The sequence below is a fragment of the Canis aureus genome, chromosome 22 (assembly GCF_053574225.1).
Source record: "Canis aureus isolate CA01 chromosome 22, VMU_Caureus_v.1.0, whole genome shotgun sequence".
Taxonomy (NCBI): Eukaryota; Metazoa; Chordata; class Mammalia; order Carnivora; family Canidae; genus Canis; species Canis aureus.
The window spans coordinates 13473507-13485643 of NC_135632.1; the positions used below are offsets into that span (position 1 = coordinate 13473507).

At 40.2% G+C, this 12137-nt stretch overlaps 1 protein-coding gene and 1 long non-coding RNA gene across 29 annotated transcripts in view; one reads left to right on the forward strand and one right to left on the reverse strand.

Moving 5' to 3' along the window:
- LOC144293770 (uncharacterized) overlaps positions 1 to 7472 on the reverse strand; it is a 69455-nt gene extending 61983 nt beyond the window's left edge. For 5 of the 19 annotated variants that reach the window (XR_013361049.1, XR_013361043.1, XR_013361040.1 and 2 more), the window contains exons 1-3: positions 7218 to 7462; positions 6226 to 6339; positions 4751 to 5035 (exon numbers count right to left, since the gene is read on the reverse strand). This is a non-coding gene — a long non-coding RNA (uncharacterized LOC144293770). Of the gene's footprint in view, positions 1 to 4750; positions 5036 to 6225; positions 6340 to 6807; positions 7140 to 7217 lie in introns of those variants that run through there. The other 14 variants (XR_013361047.1, XR_013361042.1, XR_013361046.1 and 11 more) reach the window with 9 other exon arrangements.
- The window catches only part of SLC9A9 (solute carrier family 9 member A9), a 654903-nt gene that overhangs the window by 334139 nt on the left and 308627 nt on the right, over positions 1 to 12137 (forward strand). The window lies entirely within an intron of this gene.

Genomic DNA, 12137 nt, shown 5'->3' on the forward strand with positions numbered 1-12137 from the left:
TTGAGTAATACAACAGCCAAGTGAATTTTTTATATGATAGAGTTAATGATAAATAAAACCTGTAGGAGTAAGAAGTTTTTAAAAATTGAAGAAAGGCATTGCCTAAGAATTTAAAACAAGTAGGGAAGAGGACGACAGAAGATGGTGGCACACAGACTGAAAATGCTAAATAGCAGAGCCTCCAGTCTTGGGCAGGGTGGAGCGAGGGCAGGGAGGGGTGGTGGGGGTTCTGCAGGCATGGGGCACTGGAGGAGGGATGGACTTGGGGTAGAGAGGCAGGCACAGGGACGGGGGAAAACATGGAAGCAGAGGAGGGAAGAGTGAGACTGTCTTGGGCCCCACAAAGGTGTTTCCTCCAGAAGTCTGAAAGGGAGCCTTTCAGTATACTTGTGCAAACACATGGACACCTTCCATCTGATATAGGCACTTACCAAAACACATAGAACTGGGTCTTCCTTCCAGGTGGTTCTACATAATAGCTAGATAATGGGTTCAATAAATAATCCCTTAACGGTGTGCTTCATAGACCCCTGGTCATGAGAACCTAGGAATGAGACCACCTGATCTGTTAGCTAGAGGTCTGCTGACACCATGACATTGATCCAAAATTTCAGAACACTTGGGTTCTCTTTGTGAATGAAATAATGAGAATCTTAGTCCCCCTCTGCGTCTTCCATCAAGCATCTGTTTTAGAGGATTCCTATGGCGATCATTTTGCTTTCACCATTTACGAAGTCTTCCCATGTGTGTTCTTATGACAGCCATCAGAGGCAAAAAAGAGTAAACTAACATTTTTGTTCCTTCTTTACAGATGAGGCAACAGAGGCAGGGTAGTAACTCCTCGAGGTTGCCTTCGCAGCCGTCCTACTGTGTATGCTGCACATTGCACTGAATCCTTACAGTGACCTTGGAAGTTACCACACTTAGAGGGGTTGAGTGACTTGTCCAGTAGACTGCAGCCTCCAAGGTAGCAGAGCTCACCCTCAAACCCAGAGGGCCTAATACCAGCCCTCCTTTCTCTCCACTGTGAAATTCAAACATGGTGGTTAAATCTGAACTCTGCGGTACTAAATTAACAATAGGGGTGGGAAGGTTAAATACACAAATTTGGAGAACTGTTTGATACTGGATTTGGAAACCCTACATAGATACACACTTTTAAAAACAATCCACGAAGGTGATATGGTACAGTAAAGAACAGGGATTTTGAAGAAAGATGTCCTCAATTTAAATCCTGGCTCCCCCATTTGCTGTTGAAATGGATTTGGCCAAATCTACAGAATGGAACTCACCACAAAATTCATTTCATTGGAATGTGATGAAATTCAGATGTTGCCTATGAAGTCACTTTTTAATTTTTAAATCTAAATTATTTTTTTAAAGATTTTATTTGTTTATTCATGAGAGACAAAGAGAGGCAGAGACACAGGCAGAGGGAGAAGCAGGCTCCATGCAGGGAGCCCGATGTGGGACTCAATCCTAGGTCTCCAGGATCACGCCCTGAGCCAAAGACAGACGCTCAACCGCTGAGCCACCGAGGCTTCCCAAATCTAAATTATTTTGAATCTTTATGTGGGGAAGATCGCAGCTCGTTCCCCATCTCAAAAGACGGATCATTGGTTTACATATTTTTGTCTGTCTCTTTGCCTCCCTGCCTCCCATAGTCACCTGTGTATCCCCAGCATCCACAGCAGTGCTGGGTACTTAGTAGGTACCCGGGAAATATTCATCGAATGAACAAACATGAATCCCAATAGAAATCATCATATTGGAATTTCATCAAAGAAAAGATATTTTTGAAAAATAGCTCCCCTCCTGTCATAATGGAGACTGTTTCCCCTTCAGCTTCCTGCGTCTAAGGGAAATGAAATGTGTGCTCAAACACACTAGCAGCGTTTCCGCTTACATTCCCATTCACCACTTTCTTATGATCAGTTAAAATAAATCACACAGAGCTTCCTCTCTGCATTGTTTTCTGATCTGTAGCAAGCCCTGCCAAGAAGGAGGGAGGCAACCCAATGGGTCCCTTCTCTCAGCCTCCGGCACGGTGAGAAAAGAGGATTTGAAATAGTAGAAAGTATTGGTGGAGAAAATATTTCAGCCTTATGGTCTCCTTAACTGTCTTTATCTCCTATATTTCATTATCCTAGCTCCTCTCTATGACTATGAAACAATTTCCCAGTCCGAGCCTTAACCTGGTTGCTGACCAACAGGGGTGTTTTCATACTGATGTGTTTTTCTGATTTACTGCACATTGAATTTTAGGACGGTGATTTCAAATCCATTAGAGGAACGAAAATGTCACCAATCTCTGTACGTCATTAATATTTAAAAATAGAGTTATTAGCTTTAAGGGTTGACCTAGCAGTGTTAGTATTTAAATCTGATAAATTGCTGAATTCTATTGTTTATTTCTCACACGCTTATAGTCCACCCAGGGGGGAGCTCCTCTCAGTTTTTGCTTCCTGTCGGGGCAACAGCATATCTGGAGGCAGCATTGGGCTGGTAGGTAAGAGGCCAGAAAATAATAGTTGGAATAGTTGCAACAGTTATTGATCAGCTGCATGACCTCAGACCAGTGACTTCATTCTCCATATTTCCTTTGATTTCTGAATTGAAAAAAAAAGAAATGGAAAGAGCCGTTGATTGGTTTCTTACTTTGAGAGATGATGAGAAGGCAGATGAAATATTTTGGTGCACTTTGATTTCTTAGGGGTTTCAAAGGATCCATAAAGTGTTTGTTTCTTTTACTTATTTCCGTGTCATTATATATTTTATTCTGTATGACCTTTTAACGCAGAACCCACCGTGGAGGAATTTGGGTTCTTTGTTTCTCCTGAAGTGCCTGTTTGTGTTGCAACTGCACAAAGGACAGAAGTGATATTTTGCTGGGTCACAGAGAGTGTCAGTGGCAAGTTAAGATCAAGCCCAGGCAATTGTTTAGCTCATAAAGCCCCACAGCTTCCTGAGGATTATTTGTAGGTCGCATCTCAATCTTAGGTTTAATAACAACAACCACCACAAAGATTGCTGATTACTCAGATGTTAAGAACAGCCGTTATTTCTTTGCAAACAAAGGCCCTCCTCCCAGAATAAAAGAACCACTTATGCTTTCCAAGTAAAGTCTTTTTATTATTAGATTCCTGGGCATTTGGCGATTTATACTGTTCATATTTCAGTGCTCTTGGTAACAACAAAATAGCTGTAACTGACTGTTTGATAAACTATAGAGAAACCCAGAAACATAATTATGTTTTTTTAAGAGTTAAATAGTCATATGAACTGGGGGAGGAGAAACGACGGGGGATGTAATTTCTTTTCAAACCCTTTCCCCATGAGGCACATGCCAGGCTTTCTTTTCCTACTTAATCTGTTGCCACCATCCCACTGCACCTGTGTGACAGCAAGAACTATTGCTCCAGGTCAATGAGGGGGCAGCGAGTTTGAATCCTGTTCAGAGTGAGGGATGGAGGCCATCACCACACTGAAGCTGTGACTTCTCCTCACATAATTTTCAGCATCCCGTTTGCCAAGCAAATCAAGACCCTGAAAACAAAAAAACAAAACAAAACAACAAACCAAAGATTTCTGCTCCCAAAGAGAGCAAGAAATGGCCGCTCCACAGGTATCCCTTTGTCTTTTTATTGTCAGTGCCTCCTGGACCCCACACAAAGAAAACCAAACTCCTTCCCTGCTGAAGGACAAGGACAACAGCAGGTAGCACACTCTTCCTAACTGAAAAGTAGAGAATGATTTTGTAAAATGCCGTGTTGACTTTCTGGCAGCATTTTAATAACACATTGGTAGGGGTAGGAGGGCATGGAACTTCAGATAAACCAGTACTGGGCTAGTGCTGTCAACAGAGCTTGCTTCTGGAATGTTCTGGGGGTAGCATGTGGAGATTCAGGGGATGAAGGTGTCTTTTTTCAAAGGTAGCTATCGGAGTAAGTTATGTAAACAGCATAGCCAGTGATGACCTGGTGCTAAGTACCTGCCTGAGAAAAATGGATGGAAGTTGAACTCTCGTCAGCTCTCAGTGACCCTCCCAGAAGGCCCTATCAGAGCATAGTCACAGCCCCACTTTTGGTTCTGCTTGGATTTACAGCCATGTCCTCTTCACTCTGGCAAAAGGCAGGAGCATCATTACATCTGGGCTTGTTTTATGATGCCTCATGGAAACAGCTGCGTTGCCTGTCTTTGTGTGGATACAGTTTTTAAAAAATGAAAATTGCCATGGCAACAGCTGCAGCCACTTATTACAGAGCAGTGGAAGTGACGCTGATATTTGTGGGGAAAGCTATGCTCTCAGAGTAATGTGTCCCTCACAATGAAGTGGATTTTTCCCACTAACATTTCCATTTTTAAAATATAATAAGGTATGAGAATATGTTCAAAAGAAATTTACTAGGGAACTGGAGAGCTCAGGGAATTGGTAGGCAGAAATGGAGCCTTTGATCTGTGGGCCCTGAGTTAAAATCCAACTGTTCATTACTGGCTCTCAATACTGGGATTCTAGGGAGGGCAGTGCTCGTTGCTTTCAACCTCCCCCTCCATAGACCACTCTGAACGGAGTCGCTTCTCAGCAATAACAGTTATGATTAGAATTAATTGAAGCCAGTTTTTCTGCTTCTTTCAGCACCACACCTTTCTTTGAGCTCTGAGGAACCTCTAAATTTGAGACTATAGAAACCAATTTGCTCCCATCTCAGTCAGTAAGTGTGTAATAGTTTAAGAATAAGCTGCAGTTTACCTTTAACTCAGTTCTGAGATAAGTAACATCTTTCATGGGCTCATGCTAAATAGGCTTCTGGCACTTTCTTTTTGCTGAGCTTTAAGAAGGAGAGTGGTGAGGAAGGCTATTGAAGAAAGGTTTTGCCATGACATGTATTCAAGACTTTATACATTGTTGGGAGAGTTCTGTACACGGAGTTTTGAATGAGTCTTCCATATTCCCTAAGCATGATGTCATATCATTTTAACAATCTCATAGATCATATCCTTGATGGAAGCAGCCAGGTAATTCGACAGGAAGTATCTAATAATGAGGGAACAAAAAAGTGATGTCAATATTGGATAATTCTCTCTCACAAGGTTCAAATCCCTTAAGTAAAACTTATCCCATATATTTTTGGTTGTGCGCCCTAAAACTTTAGAGTGTATATTTTTCCACCAAAATGATATTTCATCCAAACTTCACTGAACTATGTTGTGTCCTGGATTATTTTCCTCCCATCACTCAGAAGAAGCAAAGAAGCCCATGGAGAAAGTTTTTGCCCTGGGCTATAGTAAACATATTGCAAAAGGCTCCTTCTCATCCTATTCCAGAAAATGACTAAGAACCAAAAAACCTTCCCTCTTTAAGTTCAGCCGCAGGGATTGTTTTATCTTACTAAAGGACAAGGTAGCATATTAGAATATATTGTGCAGTAAGCAGTATATCCCATCTCCCTCTTTGCTGCTGCCAAGTTTGTCTCCCATTTAAGCCAACCAATAAATTGTTACACACAAATAAGCCAGAATTTCAGATTAGAATACCACTTGATGGAATCTTTCCAGAGAAGTCTTCATTGCTCTTTGATTGCCCACATTTATTCCACATTGTCACTTGCCCTGGCAATCAGTGTTAGTTTTTCAGTCAATAAATACGAGTTTCATAAGACCTGACCTTCTCTCTTTCTCTCTCTCTCTCTTTCTCTCTCTCTGTGTCTCATTTCTACACTACCCACACTGCCCTAATCAATTTATTCATGGTATTGCATCACATCTTAGTTGAGAGAGCTAAGAGAAATGCAATTCTAAATGACTTTATTTTCCCTAAACTAGGCAAGAATGAGGGATGTGCTGATTTAAATTCCGATGCAGGAAGGGAAACATTGAAAGGAATGCAGCAATGAAGGGAGATAATCAGTCTCTTCATAAGAAGTCAGTACATCTGCCTGGATATAGTAGCCTTAGGCAGATGTTTGGTAAGAGTTGTTGGTAGAGAAGAGATCACCATCTGGCATAACATGTATCTTAATATAATTAATTTCTCATTTAATAAATATTTCCAATTTTGCTGAACCACCTCTGAAGCCAAGGGAATATGGTTCTGCTGGGGGAGGAGGGAAGCATCAGGTCCACCAGCTGTACTTAAGGCCTTTGTTAGTGTGCTTAGGTCAGGAGGAACCACTGCCCCAAACTCTTGCATTTTTCGAAGCACAAATCAGCTCAAAGAGAACTTACCAAGACTCCCATTTCTGGTGACAGCCAGTCTAGATGTCCCCAAGTTCACTTTGGTGGTATAGATTCCCATCATTTTGCTCCCAGAGGAGTCACCTTTTGGCAATACATTCCACTCTGGTAGAAAAATAATGTTTTAATTATTTGTAAAATTTGGTAGCAGCCAAGAACAGATATGCAACTTCCTGCCAGATAGCAAGCAAAACACTCTACCCTTCAAACATAAACATTTTGTTAAGCCTAGAGGAAAGTCTGGAGGAAAGCAACCCTGTTCCACTTCAGTTTCAGTTGCTCTTGGGGCCACTTTTTATTTTTATTTTTATCTTTTGCTGGTTTACTATTAAATAAATACACAAAGAAAGAACTAATGAAATATGTAGATGCGAGTTAAACCAGACAGTTTAAAGAACTCACCAGTAGAGACTACCTAAGGGAAGCACTTACCCATTGGGACCACCACATATAACTAACCTTTTGCTGATGTACAAACTTGCCAACATACAGTTTACTGGGTGGCAGCAAGAGTGAGGGCAACATAAGGAGGTTTGGAACTGGATGGTAATGCCAGTCCTACCACCTACTCACCGCATGACTTTGGCCACGTAGATTTCCTTCCTCAATTTCCTCAATTTCTCTTTGAAATTCATAGATAATATTATCTCTCCTTTGGGATTATTGTGAAGATTACAACTAAGGTATACAAAATGCCTATCACAGTTCTGTCTTGCAAGAGACCTTCGATAAACAGCAGCTATTAACATTGCAATATAGAAAGTACAAAGCCCAAGAGAATTTTAACACTGAACATATTGCAGAAACAGACCATACAGGCCTTCCAAATTCACTATTTAAGACTCTAAAATTAAGCTGGCATTGCACAGACTGATCGCTCAATTTACCAACAAACTGTCTTTTTATATTCTTACTAGTTTATTCTATTATGATTCGAAAACCGAAAATTATTTTTTCTCTTTCTCATCATTTTGGTAACTTACTGCTTAAGTTCTTTTTTAAAAATCCAGAATTTTAAAGGCTGAACATTTTCAATGTAAATAATTGAGCAGAACCAATGCCCTCCTTCCTCTCACTGCCACCTACACAGACTGTTTGGTCTCAGAGCCAAGGTTTGTCAGGAAATTCCAAGGCAATAAATGGCAGAGACAATTGTCTGGTTTCCCTAGACCTTCCGTTTCATCATAGTCCCCAAATTCTGACATCAGGTTTGCGGGGATTATCATACTTTTCCTATGATGATGTTACTATGTTATCTAGACCTTTACCAGCACATTTCATAAGCATTTATGGTATCATAATCTCCAATTATGCACCGACATCCTCCTGATGAAGTTTCATTAGCATTAAGTGCTACAGCAGGCTTTTCACACACAAAAACAGGGATTTCACTATTCCTCAGCGTGATTTTTTTGGAGCTTTTCTCTTTCTCTCTCTCTCTCTCTCTCTCTCTCTCTCACACACACACACACACACACACACATACACACAAACACACACACGGTTAATGAATATGAAAGCAGCTACAGTCCTCTATTACTTTTATTTAAATGGCATTCTCCTCTCCTATCACTGGCTCACCTCTGTTCCATTTGGCTGCTTTCTAACAATGGCCCTGAGGCATTTTTAAAAACTGGAATTTACCAAGAAGGTGGTAATATGTTTGAATAAGAATCTAATGAATATACTTAATCCAGAGGAGACAGTGAGGTATAATTATTGAATTCTCTCCTTTTTCTCAAAGACTTTGTAATTTCTATGTAACCTTAGTCCCAAGAAGTGCAGTTCAACACCAGCTGGTAGCATACCCATTAAGTGGATAGAAGGGGAATTCTCTTCTCCTTCTGACCCACCTTGGCTACATGCTTCTTCTCTTAAAAACTATAGGAAAGGGACGCCTGGATGGCTCAGCGGTTGAGCATCTGCCTTCAGCTCAGGACGTGCTCCTGTAGTCCTGGGATCAAGTCTCACATCAGGCTCTCTGCATGGAGCCTGCTTCTCCTTCTGCCTGTGTTTCTGTCTCTCTCCCTCTCTCTGTCTCTCATGAATAAATAAAATCTTAAAAAATATATATATAGGAAAAATTGACTAGTTTTAACCCATTTCTGAACAGTCATCTGTATCCCTAATGCTTTTTATTACCATGGTGTTACTAGTTATTTCATAATTTAGCCCTCAAGGGACATTCTTCCTCCAAATTTCTGAGGGAGCAACAGCTTGTTTCTCCCATTTGTTCTGGTAACACATAAACAAAGACAACCATTGAAGATCTTGTCATGGGCATATTGAACCAAGCCTACTTGCCCCACATGTTCTGGTTGACCTACAGAAAGCCAAGTGCTGGTAGTAGTGGTGACAGTGAATACTGGCATGTGACTTTAGATGCATTGAATGCATAAAGTTGACATAAGCTCACTCATGAATAGAAAGAAGGATTGATCCAGGCCACATGTAACTTACGCTTCATGGTGTTACCTGCTATGGTTCCTAACTCTGTTATTCACTACTGTGCAAATATAACTCTCAAAACCTCAACTTTCCATCCACATATACTGAGATGTCAAGAATTGTCACTCTTTCTGACCTGTCATTACTCACTTGTGTTCTTCTGTACATTACCTGCTAGTCCAGAGCAGCCATATACAGCCCCTGCCCCAGCAGGATGTGTGTTCAAAAAGGTCATGACTTAGATATAAGGTTTCCTCCATTACCAAGGTACTCCTGTGCCTTGAGATGGTTATCTGATTCTCCCTCTTGTCTTACCTTCTGGAGATCACTATTTGACTCAGATTTTAACTACCCCTCCTTGTTCCGCCATCAGAATATGTGTACCCAAGCTTCAGTGGTTTTTTAACCTTTTTGAGGTCATGAACTAAATGGAGAACTTGACGAAAGTTAAGGAATTCCTTTCCAGAAAAGTGCATGTGTGGATTTATGTTGGGTTCACATTCATCTCTGGACTCATGAATCATTGATTTCCCGGCCACCTTGCTGGTTGTTTACTTACTTACTATGGCTTGCTTACCTGGTTCTAGTGTGAAGCCTTCCCCTGACCTCCCTTTGCCCCAATCTCTGAGGGTATCATCTGGCTTGCATGTTTCCCAAGCCTCTGAGCTATTCTCTGCCTAGATGTGCAAAAACCATTCTCCTGATACTTCAAGACTACTTCAGGACCCAGGGCTCTAGCTACTGGCACAGTAGCTTATACTCCTCCCCAGCTCAGCAAAGGCCTTGGTAAATGAAGTGTTCATCCTATGTTTGGCTTCTGACTCCATATCTTGTAACTATCTTTACTGCATGGGGTAGGAGAAGCCTATTAATTGCTTGAGTTAGGAATCTCTTAATTCTTACAAGTTGCATTAATTTGAAATTCAAATATACCTCAAAGTCCACATTCTTATCCCAGATAAAGTCGTGTCCTGAAGATCTACTCTCAGAAATGACTCTTCTGTGAAACTTAAGCATTCTGTAATATCCACTTGATAACAACTGCTAGATGCGTGTAATGTAATATAAAAACATTATGTAGAAGCAAAACTCTATTTGGTAGAACTTGTTGGTCTGTAGGTTTCATGCTTCAAACACAAAACTAAAATCTGTGGCAGTGAGGCAACTAACTTGGTAAAATACATTAGTTTAAGAAGGTAACTATGGGCTTTGCCCCCAGAGATACCCTAAAACTCAAGCAAAATTGTATTTAGCTCTAGAGAGATGGGTGCAGATTCTTAATTAAATTGATTTGTGATTTGGGGCCCAGAGACTCACTTAATTATTAATAAATGGAAGAACAGGGAAGGGTCTGGGGGAGTGAGCCAACCTGTGCAAGTAATTTCCAGGAGTTGCCTGTCGTTAGGTAAAACTCAGTCTGTCTCAGGAAATGGTTTATAATGGGAGTGGGATCTGTGTAATGTGGGAATAAAAGACACTCAGATTAGGAAGGCAGCCCATTGTCTATGAAAAGTCCTTTGACCCAGCCAGAGGAAACTAGCATTTCATTCAGCCACGTCTCTGTCCTCCGCATGCAGCATGCCTGAAACACTGCAGGCCCCAAGGCAAACAAGTGCCTGTTTTCAGATTCTTCTTTATCTCTATGTAGCATGCGGTGAGCTGTGTACTGGTGATCGCCATAAAAGCAAACTCCATTGGTTTCATGATTTTTCCTTGATTGTTGCTAATCCTCAATCCGACACAACTTCATTAGACACCCTCTGTTCACGAACATTTTTTGCCTTAGGTATAGCAACAGGATTTCTGTGGTATGTCTACCTTTGTGTCCCCTTCTCTGGCTAGGCTGCTAGAAGTTCAGCTTCATTGGATTTGCAAGACAACCATGGATCTTTTGTGCTTAGCTATTGTTAACAATTTACATGCATCTCCTTGTTTGATACTATGCTAGTAGCCTTCTGCTCTACAGGCCTCATTAAGAAAAAGATGAATTCAGTATTTGATCTAACTCTAAATGTATTGCTCATTTCACCCCCAAAAGATTCTTATAATGTTCTGACACACTAATTGGAATTCCTAAATGACTCCCATCTTCCAAGAAATAGAGCTTAGTTTTTATCGATTTTTTTTGAGCAAATGGTGAAAGATAAAGCAATCATTCCAATAATAATACTAATACATATAACAGTAACAACAATAATAGCAGCTAGCATTTATGGAGTGCTTTCTATGTTCCAGGTAGAAGCATTGTACACATATTGATACAGTTAATCCCCACTCTGTGAAGGAGGCATAATTGTCATCACCATTTTTCAGGTGAAGACCCTGAGATACAGATAAGTAATTACTATAGAGACAGAACTTAGCATGTGGGAGCACAGAGTGATCAACCACATAGGATGATGGAGCTGAACTGGTGTTAATGTGAATGCCAAGATATTAAAGCCATTTAATATGGAAGAGTGGCCTCCATGAAAAAATCTTGGCCCAGAAGTAGTACCAGGTTGTCAGTAAAACTCTTCATATTGAAATGGATATACGAACAAATACAATTTTTTTTTCTGACAAATTATACCTAAAGTTCCCAAAATCTTAAACTCTGAAGAGTGATCTTTTCTTTGTTCCTATAAAGATGAAATGTTTGCTGAGTTATTTAGCTGTGGGCACACTTGGTGATAGATCCTGATGTTCCCACTTTCTAGCCTGCACTGTACATAGACTTGCAATTGATGAGATCTGAGTTGAATATCTGCTGCTCCATTGACTAGTGAGTTACCTTGGACAAATGATTTACCTTCTATGAGTTTGTGTATATCAAATGCAAATACTTTCTTCATTAGATTGTTAGAAAGATTGAATGAGATGATACATATGAAGTTACTCAATCTAAGCCATAGTTCCCTCATCTATAAAATGGAAATCACAATACCACCTACTTTAGGGGATCCTGTGATGATAAATCAGATGAGTTTGTAAAACTGCTTACCGTAGTTCTTGACACACAGTGAATGCTCCATAGTAAAAATACAGGAAATAGTAAGTATTTTGAGGGCTGAATAAATGTTGGAGCACCTGACCCCCTTCTTCATTTCAACATGGGGGATTAATATTTGATCCTGCTTGCACCTGTTAATGATTATATTTTAATTTTAACTAGATTTCCATCTTTAGTGGCTATTAACCTACTTTTCTATATCTGTTTTTAATATCTATTATGACTAAAAGTTTCACAGATCACAGTACTCTTTGGAGCTAAGATTTCATTAGTGATGATTAAAGGAACTGAAAAGTAAGAGAAAGGGTTGAAATTCCCATTAGGTCATAAGAATTAGTCTCTCTCTCTCTCTTTTAAAAAGTCTCATAGTAGTGGGATTCAAATTTCTGTTTCTGTCTCAGGAAAGAAAGAAAGAAAACAAAATAAAAGAAGAGTATTTGCAAGTTACTTTTATCTTTAAGAC